The sequence below is a fragment of the Schistocerca americana genome, chromosome 3 (assembly GCF_021461395.2).
Source record: "Schistocerca americana isolate TAMUIC-IGC-003095 chromosome 3, iqSchAmer2.1, whole genome shotgun sequence".
In the NCBI taxonomy this organism is placed as follows: domain Eukaryota; kingdom Metazoa; phylum Arthropoda; class Insecta; order Orthoptera; family Acrididae; genus Schistocerca; species Schistocerca americana.
The window spans coordinates 405,099,939-405,111,346 of record NC_060121.1 but is presented as its reverse complement, the minus strand read 5'-3'; the positions used below and the strand labels follow the sequence as shown (position 1 = coordinate 405,111,346).

Sequence of the window (11,408 nt, the reverse complement as noted above, 5' to 3'; positions counted from 1 at the left end):
ATTGAAGTTAGCTAATCACGCCGTTGAGCGCGGAAATTCAAGCGGTCCGCCAGAGATAATTAGTGTCAATTGTTCGCTCAGCCTTTGGCTCATGTGCGATTCTTATTACCGTTCCATGTCCAGTTTTTATGTCGCTCTTTTGTTCGGTATAAGAAAACCAAAAGGAGCATACATTTGGCGACACCGACTCTTGCGGCTGGTTTGAATTAGCTCGCGCGACGGCGTGATTGGATAACTCCAATTCTAGTTAAATCGGAAACGGCGTAACGTATTGAATTTTTTTCCTAAGAATTATTCCACAGCACAACCTACCCTGCTACACCCTTACAAGCTTTTCACACTGTTTCTGACAACGCTGTATATTGATGTCAGCAACTTAACGGAATGAGTTCACAGATTGGATGATAGTTGACTCATTTATGTGCCTTTAATTTCTCCATGGCTATGTAGATGCATTACTTTTTAATAAAGGTTGCCAGCCTCTCTTTACCCGGAGAGACAAGGTGTAAAGTCACACCTATGACGCAACAGATTACATCTTTGTAGTACTCCTGCGGTAGCACTCAGAAAAATTCCAAGAACCAACGATTAGATTCGGATCAGATACGGCCTACATCCGGTTGTTTACTTGCAACGTTCTTAACAATTTCAGCAAAAATGGATCGGGAAAACAATGGAAAGACGTGAAGGTCATAATGTCACTCTGAACGCAAACAATTGTAACATCTCACCTATTTTCCGTGTCTTATTTTGTGCTTGATTTTCATGTAAGACGGTGCACTTGCTCATAATAATGTCAATAGGTTCGCCGATGGTTATAGAAGTTAAAAAGACGGCTGGTTGGTTGGTTGGTTGGTTGTTTCGGGGAAGGAGACCAGACAGCGAGGTCATCGGTCTCATCGGATTAGGGAAGGACGGGGAAGGAAGTCGGCCGTGCCCTTTGAAAGGAACCATCCCGGCATTTGCCTGGAGCGATTTAGGGAAATCACGGAAAACCTAAATCAGGATGGCCGGACGCGGGATTGAACCGTCGTCCTCCCGAATGCGAGTCCAGTGTCTAACCACTGCGCCACCTCGCTCGGTTAAAAAAGACGGCGTCTGGGGTGATATTTACCTCTATAAGGCTCCTTCAGTCGTCTGTCACGCAAAATGAAGAAACGAGGAGCTCTCGACCATTGTACCTCGCTCTTTTAAACTCCCTAGGCACTGTCATTGTGCTAGCTGTGCTGTTGGCAGCACTTCTGAACTCACTAATGATTCCATCCGGTGATTTCATAGGATTTCTTACAAGCAACTTTCGCTGTCCTCGACGATCCCCGTCCGTCAGTACATGAGGACTGCTTGGTCTCGGTTTACCTGTGGCTGTTCCTTTGCGTTTCCGCTTCACACCACCGACAGTAGACAAGTGCACCTTTATAGGGGTTGAAATGTCCATGACGATTTTGTTACGCGGGTGACATCCAACAACTGGTCGACGTTAAAAGTAACTAAGTTCTGCTGACAGACCGATTCTGATGTTAGTGCTTCTCCACTGACAACACAATACTCGCCAGCTACTTTTACACTGGCCATCTCGTGACATTTAGTGGCCACTTTTGCATTACATAGCGCTGTCCGGATACTTTTGATCAGAAACTGTACTTGTGGATTCCCGCGTCCGGGTTCCCAGGTTCGATTCCCGGCGGGGTCAGGGATTTTCTCTGCCTCGTGATGACTGGGTGTTGTGTGATGTCCTTAGCTTAGTTAGGTTTAAGTAGTTCTAAGTGCTAGGGGACTGATGACCATAGATGTTAAGTCCCATGGTGCTCAGAGCCATTTGAACCGTTTGTACTTGTGGATTACACTTGGTGTGGATTACACGTATCGTGTTACTTACAGCTTTTTGGTGTTGTTACGTTTTTTTCCTTTGTTTTTGTGTCGTGGTAAAGCTTATTTCTTTCGCTGGTGTCGTTACAAGGGAATTTTTTAAGATTTGTTCGCCAAGCACATCGTAGGAACAGCATCTGTAACGACGACAGCGAAATACCGGCCTTGGTACAAATTTTCATTCGTCGTTTCGGTCTGCATACAGGGTGTTACAAAAAGGTACGGCCCAACTTTCAGGAAACATTCCTCGCACAAATAAAGAAAAGATGTTATGTGGACATGTGTCCGGAAACGCTTAATTTCCATGCTAGAGCTCATATTAGTTTCGTCAGTATGTACTGTGCTTCCTCGATTCACCGCCAGTTGGCCCAATTGAAGGAAGGTAATGCTGACTTCGGTGCTTGTGTTGACATGCTACTCATTGCTCTACAGTTCTAGCATCAAGCACATCAGTACGTAGCATCAATAGGTTAGTGTTCATCACGAACGTGGTTTTGCAGTCAGTGCAATGTTTACAAATGCGGAGTAGCAGATTCCCATTTGATGTATGGATTAGTACGGGGCAATAGCCGTGGCGCGGTACGTTTGTATGGAGACAGATTTCCAGAACGAAGGTGTCCCGACAGGAGACGTTAGAAGCAATTGATCGACGTCTTAGGGAGCACGGAACATTCCAGCCTATGACTCGCGACTGGGGAAGACCTAGAACGACGAGGACACCTGCAATGTACGAGGCAATTCTTCGTGCAGTTGACGATAACCCTAATGTCAGCGTCAGAGAAGTTGCTGCTGTACAAGGTAACGTTGACCACGTCACTATATGGAGAATGCTACGGGAGAACCAGTTGTTTCCGTACCATGTACAGCGTGTGCAGGCACTATCAGCAGCTGACTGGCCTCCACGGGTACACTTCTGGGAATGGTTCATCCAACAATGTGTCAATCCTCATTTCAGTGCAAATGTTCTCTTTACGGATGAGGCTTCATTCCAACGTGATCAAATTGTAAGTTTTCACAATCAACATGTGTGGGCTGACGAGAATCCTCACCCAATTGTGCAACCACGTCATCAACACAGATCTTCTGTGAACGTATGGGCAGGCATTATTGGTGATGTCTTGATTGGGCCCCATGTTCTTCCACCTACGCTCAATGGAGCACGTTATAATGATTTCATACGGGATACTCTACCTGTGCTGCTAGAACATGTGCCTTTACAAGTACGACACAACATGTGGTTCATGCACAATGGAGCTCCTGCACATTTCAGTCGAAGTGTCCGTACGCTTCTCAGCAACAGATACGGTGACCGATGGATTGGTAGAGGCGGACCAGTTCCATGGCCTCCACGCTCTCCTGACCTCAACCCTCTTGACTTTCATTTATGGGGGCATTTGAAAGCTCTTGTCTACGCAACCCCGGTACCAAATGTAGAGACACTTCGTGCTCGTATTGTGGACGGCTGTCATACAATACGCCATTCTCCAGGGCTGCATCAGCGCATCAGGAATTCCATGCGACGGAGGGTGGATGCATGTATCCTCGCTAACGGAGGACATTTTGAACATTTCCTGTAGCAAAGCGTTTGAAGTCACGCTGGTACGTTCTGTTGCTGTGTGTTTCCATTCCATGATTAATATGATTTGAAGAGAAGTAATAAAATGAGCTCTAACATGGAAAGTAAGGGTTTCCGGACACATGTCCACATAACATATTTTCTTTCTTTGTATGTGAGGAATATTTCCTGAAAGTTTGGCCGAACCTTTTGGTAACACCCTGTATATGTATGAGTCGCATATGATACTCCTCGTGCGAACTGCAATGTATTCCATTTGTATCTGCAATATATTGCTTTACCAACGCTGATCAACAGCTGCTCCGTTGTGTGAGAGAGAAAGAGGAAAATTTGCCTATTGTGATTACCACATTTGTGGGGAGGGGGAATAAAAATCCTTCCCGATCATGTAATTCAATAAAATATATTTACGGATTTCGTATTAGTTTACGGCGATATGTGCTCAATCCATTTCTTCGTGATACTGATCAACCATGTTGCTAGGGCTACGGATTGGGAGTAACTCAGTCCTTATTATGTTTAATTGTTTCCGTAATTCTTCTTTCTCTTCGAAGGCTTTCCTTCCTTTTAATACTCAGAGCTGCGTAATTTATGTGCTGTTTTTCGACCCTTTCTGAACCATGCTGCAGTCTCGTGGGCCGTGTATGCTTAAGGAAAATGTACTGGGCACTTAACAGCACTCTTATCCCCTTATCACTGCCTTCGTGTTTTAGTGCAAAAAGTAATGATTAGTTCCATACGTAATTTGGACACCGACTATCTCCAGTATCTTTGGTTACCAGAGTAGTCACAGTTGGTGGTAACCACCGATGGTGGATAGAAACTGGTGCCCTTACACTTAGCACAAAATGATGAAACTGAAACATCAACAGTTCTGTATAAATGATGAGTGTAAAACCGAAGAACCAGTATGGTGGCAGAGAAAATTTATTTTATGCGAAACATGCCTTTTCGTCGTCATGTAACAATTACGTTTTGGACGAGGCAAACTTTATTATTTTTTCTACGCATGTCGATATTCATGACTTCATTCTACAAGTAGCGCAAGACTATACACTAACTTTCCGTCAAATCCCTTTCTGCTAAGCACTTCCAAATGCAAACTCGAAGACATTGACCTGTGATGACGGCGAAAAACGTAGTGTGTAAATAAATTGTGACCGACGGAACGAACAGTCCAAATTTGTGTGTCATTTACCTGTCGCATCTCTCACTAAAGAGTTTCTTGTGAATCTGATAATGCTTTTGGTTACTTGATCAATTATATCGACAAGAAGGGCAGATAATACTAAGAACGCATATTAAAAAGTGACAAAAGAATTTTCATCAACAACATAATATAATTACGGTTAGTTCTGTAATCGCGAAAAATGTTTAAATTTTATGTCCGTTATTTCGAAAATCTGTGAAAGTAGTGATGGGCGCTTGCGGCAGGCTCATGGAAAACCCTGAGCAGCCTTGGCTTGAGTGAAAGGTTTAATCCGAAAGCAACAAGAAGACGTGGAACTGTAATGGAATGCCGTATTTTCCCACCGTCCAACAGCCGCGAGGGGCCACCTTCTCAAGCAGCGCTTTCGGGAGCGTAATTCGTTCGCGCTGTGGGTACGATGACTAACCTTATAAACCAGAGAGAGGCGTTCGAAATAACGGCTCAGTAAATAATTATACATGTCAGTTTATGTGCACCAGAAGCCATCCTTTGCTGCCATCCACCTAACATGAACAAATTTATTCAAATGTAATGTGCACAATCCGTCAGCGAGACGAGTCTGAAAAAAACGCTAAATCTACATGCATTCTAAGACAAAGGCCCAACAAGTGATGCGTTGGGGTGTCATTTCTTTTCATAGCAAGACGCTTTTGGTTTGTTATCTACAGTACCCTTACAGCCCAGCGGTACGTCGACGATATTCTACGAACCGTTTTGTTGCACTTTGTGGCAAGCCATACTGGACTTACATTTCAGCAAGATGATGCCCGCCCACACACGGAGAGAGTTTCTACTGTTTGTCTTCGTGCTTGCCAGACCCTTCTTCGGACAACAAGGTCCCCCGATTTCTCACCAATTGAGAACATTTGGAGCATTATGGGCAGGGCTCTCCAGCCATTTCGGAATTTTGAAGTCAGTCTCGCCTTTGGATAGCATTTGGTACGATATCCTTCAGGAGGACATCCAACAATTCTGCCAATCAGTGCCAAGCCGAATAAATGTTGCGTAAGGGCCAGAGGTGGATCAACGCGTTACTGACTTGCTCAACTTGTGAAGCCCTTTCTCTTGAATAAATCACCCAGTTTTTCTGAAACTGTAATCATTTGTTTATAGGTTTCCGCAAAATTACTGGAACCAGCCGCCTTTAACTGTTTACAGTAGTTTGTGGAAACCTTTGTTCGTCACAGTGGCGTTGTTCCACATCCATAACGGATAAGAGCCTTCCGAAATGCCTTCACAAAAGAAGACGAAATAAATATTCCAGAATTCGAATAGAGAACAGCTGCCAACAAGAGTAACGTAGAAGTAAATATCCTCGGAGTAGTGAAGCAACTTAAATCACTCAATAAATGCAAGACTTCTGCCGCAGACTGTCTACCAATTAGGTTCCTTTCGGAGTATGCTGATGCATTAGCCCGGTACTTAACAAATATATACAAACGAACGCACGACGGAGGATACGTAGCCAAAGATTGGAAAGTTGCACAGGTCACACCAATATTCAAGAAAGGTAGTAGGAGGGATCCACTAAATTACAGACCCATATCGTTAAAGTCGATATGCAGCAGGATTTCAGAACATATATTGCGTTCGAACATTATGAATTATCTCGAAGAAAACGGTCTATTGACACATAGTCAGCATGGGTTTAGGAAACATCGTTCCTGTGAAACACAACAAGCTCTTTATTCACATGAAGTGTTGAGTGCTACTGACAAGGGATTTCAGATCAATTCCATATTTCTGGATTTCCGGAAGGCTTTTGACACTGTACCACACAAGCGGCTCGCAGTGAAATTGCGTGCTTATGGAATATCTTCTCAGTTATGTGACTGGATTTGTGATTTCCTGTCAGAGAGGTCACAGTTCGTACTAATTGACGGAAAGTCATCGAATAAAACAGAAGTGATTTCTGGCGTTCCCAAGGTAGTGTTATAGGTCCTTTGGTGTTCCTTATCTATATAAAAGATTTTGGAGACAATCTGAGCAGCTGTCTTCGGTTGTTTGCAGATGACGCTGCCGTTTACCGACCTATAAAGTCATCAGAAGATAAAAAAACTGCAAAACGATTTAGAAAAGATATCTAAATAGTGCGAAAAGTGGCAGTCGACCCTAAATAACGAAAAGTGTGAGGTCATCCACAGGAGTGCTAAAAGGAACACGATGAATCAAACTAATCTAAAAGCCGTAAATTTAACTAAATACCTACGTATTACAATTACCAACAACTTAAATTGGAAGGAACACATAGAAAATGTTGTGGGGAAGGCTAACCAAAGACTGCGTTTTATTGGCAGGACACTTAGAAAATGTAACAGACATACTAAGGAGACTGCCTACACTACGCTTGTCCGTCACCTTTTAGAATACTGCAGCGCGGTGTGGGATCCTTACCATATAGGACTGACGGAGTACATCGAAAAAGTTCAAAGAAAGGCACCACGTTTTGTATTGTCTCGAAATATGGGAGAGAGTGTCACAGAAATGATACAGGATTTGGGCTGGAAATCATTAAAAGAAAGGCGTTTCTCGTTGCGACGGAATCTTCTCACGAAATTCCAATCACCAACTTTCTCCTCCAATGCGGAAATTTTTTTTTCACACCGACCTACATAGGGCGGAACGATCACCACGATAAAATAAGGGAAATCAGAGCTCGTACGGAAAGATATAGGTGTTCATTCTTTCCCCGCGCTATACGAGATTGGAATAATAGAGAATCGTGTAGGTGGTTTGATAAACCCTCTGCCAGGCACTTGGATGTGATTTGCAGAGTATCCATGTAGATGTAGAAATGTAGATGTACATGAAGTGTTAATCACTTGTTTGTCTGTACGTGTACATCACATCTACCATGATTGGCGTATCATTCGGTAATTCCTTAGTGATGCTTTTTTTTCTTTTTTTTCTTAGAGTGTATATGCTCCGCATGTTGTTATGCCACGCGTGGCAGAGGCTATGTCGTACCAGTATTATCGATTTCTTTTCTATTTCATGCGCTTATTGAATAACGGAATAATGACTGTCTGTATGACCCTGTAAGCGCCCTAACCTCTCTTATTTCATTCTAGTGATGCTTACGCAAGACATAAAATAGTGCTAGCATATTGTGCCCATATTCTACTTTGAGTACAGGACCTCTAAATTTACCAACAGGATTTCGCGAAAACTGCGTCGTATTTCTTCTAAAGATTCCTATTTAAACTCCCCCCGCACTTCTGTCACAGTTTCGTAGGGGCTGTAATGACTTGTTCGATGTCTGTTGTCATGCCTACTCGATAAGGAATAATAACGCTGGAACAAAACTCTTCAGTTGGTCACACTGAGGTGTTGTATGGGACTTCGTTTACAGATACATTGGCCTTGCCAAGAACCTTTAAAGTAAACCTAAATCTCGCGCTACGTAACACTGATTTTACATGATCCTTCCACTTCATATCGCTTCTTTGTGTACATCTGTACGGTGCTCACAACTAATCTTGTAATAAAAATAATTTCGTGTTCTGTCGTTTTGTAATAGGCACTAACTCACATGTCTCCACATTCAAAGAAAGCTGATATTCATTACGCCAGTTGGAAATTTTGTCCAAATCTTTCTGCAATACCTTACGATCATCAAGCTACGATACTCTACTGTTCATAACAGTATGATAAGCGAAGACTTGTATAGTGCTATTGACCCTCTATGATTAATTTTTTGTGTGTATTGAAAACGTTAGTTACATTACGTCTCCTTGCGACACAGTCGATGTTATTTTCGTTTCTGGGATCATTCGTCGTCCATTACTGGGTCCTATTACTCAAATATTTTTCGAACCTTTCACATTTGCAGTAATGCATTAAAATAAATTTCCGGCGAGTAGTCATATAAAGAGCAACGTACACCAACTACGACAAAAACGAGTTTAGAGGGCAGAAAAGAGATGTAAGGTTAGGACCTACTGACCACAGGAGTCGCTTTCTTATGCTTTCCGTACCGTCGGCCGTCCACGGTGGCCGAGCGGTTCTAGGCGCTTCAGTCCGGAACCGCGCGACTGCTACGGTCGCAGGTTTGAATCCTGCCTCGGGCATGGATGTGTGTGAGGTCCTTAGGTTGGTTAGGTTTAAGAAGTTCTAAGTTCTAGGGGGTTCTAGGGGACTGATGACCTCAGATGTTAAGTCCCATAGTGCTCAGAGCCATTTGAACCATTTGAACCGTACCGTCGCCATATGATGCGACAGCCTATTGTAAAGAAAAGAGACGCTTTATTCAGTCTTCTGAACGCACAGGCGGCGGCTAAGATCGGATCGTGTTAGTGTTGACAACTGAAATCAATTTGGCAGAAGGACGTGGAGAACCAGCCTCACATTGTGCCCCACAAAATGGTACTGTCTCTGGCCTTCCACCAACCGCTAAGGCGACCGCGCGACTGTGAAAACCCGTCCATTGGGTAGCACAATGGCTGTTCGTTTCTCATAGCTGCCCTTCGCGTTTCGCCTTGCCCTGCCCCAAAAGTAATAAGTATTGAAACGTATGTGTCACTAAAAGGCCAGTAGTGTCATTTGAAATGGGAAAGATGGATGATAACGCACGTGAAGAAGCGAAAGTGAATATCTCGCCAATGAATTTGGCAATTGCAACAAACGAAGTGTCTGCAGATACCGTAAAACTCTATCGGAGTGTGATAACACATTAACTGAAATTATTCACAAATTTAAACAACAGGCCGAAAAGTGGATTTCGCGCAGTTAAAAATTGCTTTTCTTACCAAATAAATAAAGAAACATTAGAAGCAGCGGCAGGATTGTGAACTTGAGATACACAGGAAATTACATAATGCATAATTTGTTGTTAATATTTACACTTATAAATCCAAAAACAGAGAAAAAACATAGACATTATTGTTTATAAATAAACAATAGCAGATAAAAGAAAACAGATAACAGCATAATATTTCACGGAAAATTACCATTAATTTGATGTATCATATGTGTATAAAAGGTTAAAATTAAGAATTTCAGCGATTTGAAAATTCAGTAGTTATCTGACTGCCAACGGCCTTGCCGCAGTGGTAATACGGTTCCCGTCAGATCATCGAAGTTAAGCGCTGTCGGGCTGGGCTAGCACTTGGATGGGTGACCATCCAAGCGCCGAGTGCTGTTGGCAAGCGGGTTGCACTCAGCCCTTGTGAGGCAAACTGAGGGACTACTTGATTGAGAAGTAGCTGCTCTGGTGTCGGAAATTGACAAACGTCCGGGAGAGCGGTATGCTGACCACATGCCTCTCCATATCCGCATCCAGTGACGCCTGTGGGGTGAGGATGACACGGCGGCTAGTCGGTACCTTTCGGCCTTCACGGCCTGTGCGGGAGGAGTTCAGTTTTTAGTTTTAGTTGCCGCGCGGAATTAGCTGAGCGGTTTCAGGCGCTGCAGTCATGGACTGTGCGGCTGGTCCCGGCGGAGGTTCGAGTCCTCCCTCGGGCATGGGTGTGTCTGTGTTTGCCCTTAGGATAATTTAGGTTAAGTAGTGTGTAAGCTTAGGGACTGATGACCTTAGCAGTTAAGTCCCATAAGATTTCACACACATTTGAACATTTTTTAGTTTTAGTTATCTGACTTCAGTGCTGCTTCAGAGAGGTTTCCTGGGGGAACAGCGGCATTTTCGAGAGGAGACTATATTCGGATACCGTTGGAGGCGTTCACGCTACACGCTATGTTAGTTTGTGTTTCGGTAAAGTTTCATCCGATGGGTGGTGAAATAACCACTTGCTCGCGTGTGTGAATTATTCAGAGTTCCTACTTTTGCTCATGGAATTTTTTCGGCGTCTGATGGACTTGTTATTTTTCAGGTCGCGTGTGATACAAGGCACTCTTAGAAAGTTTCAGTGCGTAGCCACTGTGGTGTTTACAGTTTGAGACACTGTGCGACTTCAATGGTTTTTCTAAAGAAAACTTGCGAAATTAATCGGTTTATTCAGCTGCCTCCAAGATCTTAAGGAACTCGGTCAGGTTCTGAAACAAATTTATTGTGAACTGTGACTTTCGGTTTTTCTATGTTCTTATTGGAAATAAATCGAATACGTGAAAGTTTAAAATATAATTTTGTGAGTGTGTATGTTGTAAGGGAACAGGGGATAATATGGAGCTCTTTCAAGTAGTTCATAATTTAAATTTAAAGCGTAGCAGCAGAGATAATATGCTGGGCAAAATAGACCGGAAAATACTTGTTTTGTGTTCTGATGGGCGTTGTAGTTCCGTTGCATAGTGTTCTGGTTTTCTTTTAATTGCAACGAATTATAAAAGTGTTGTGATAAATGTGTGAAATTATATAATGTATTTAGATTTAAATATTTAAATCTTATAAAAAATTGTAAATGAATTGTGGCCATGTTTAGGGATTATTTTGACTAATGTGGTGTCACGTGACCCGACTCGGGACTGTGGATATGAGCGAGAAAATCGCGTCTTTGGACGTGGTCCGTTGTGGTGGCAAGTTGGGAGCGGAAAAGTGCCGCGAGTGCAAGCATGGACGCCAGTGTATGCGAAGGAAAAACGTGAAAGTGTGTGGGTTTGAGACAAACAGTGTACGAATTGCACCGATTATTATTTGTACAGATCGGATTTGTTTATGAACTTAAAAATGCATGGCCACAAAGTTAAAGTGTTTCTTTTGAATAAATAAGTTTCAATCTGAACGTGTATAGTTCAATTCACTGCTGTTCAAAAGCTAGCCAATATATGTCTCAATAATAGGGGCGCAAATGCAACCGTTTACTA

General features: G+C 43.0%; 1 pseudogene; it reads left to right on the top strand.

Annotated features, from left to right (window-relative positions):
- The first annotated feature begins 9,682 nt into the window (after positions 1 to 9,682).
- Positions 9,683 to 9,798, top strand: LOC124608047 (annotated as a pseudogene).
- The last annotated feature ends 1,610 nt before the right edge of the window (positions 9,799 to 11,408 follow it).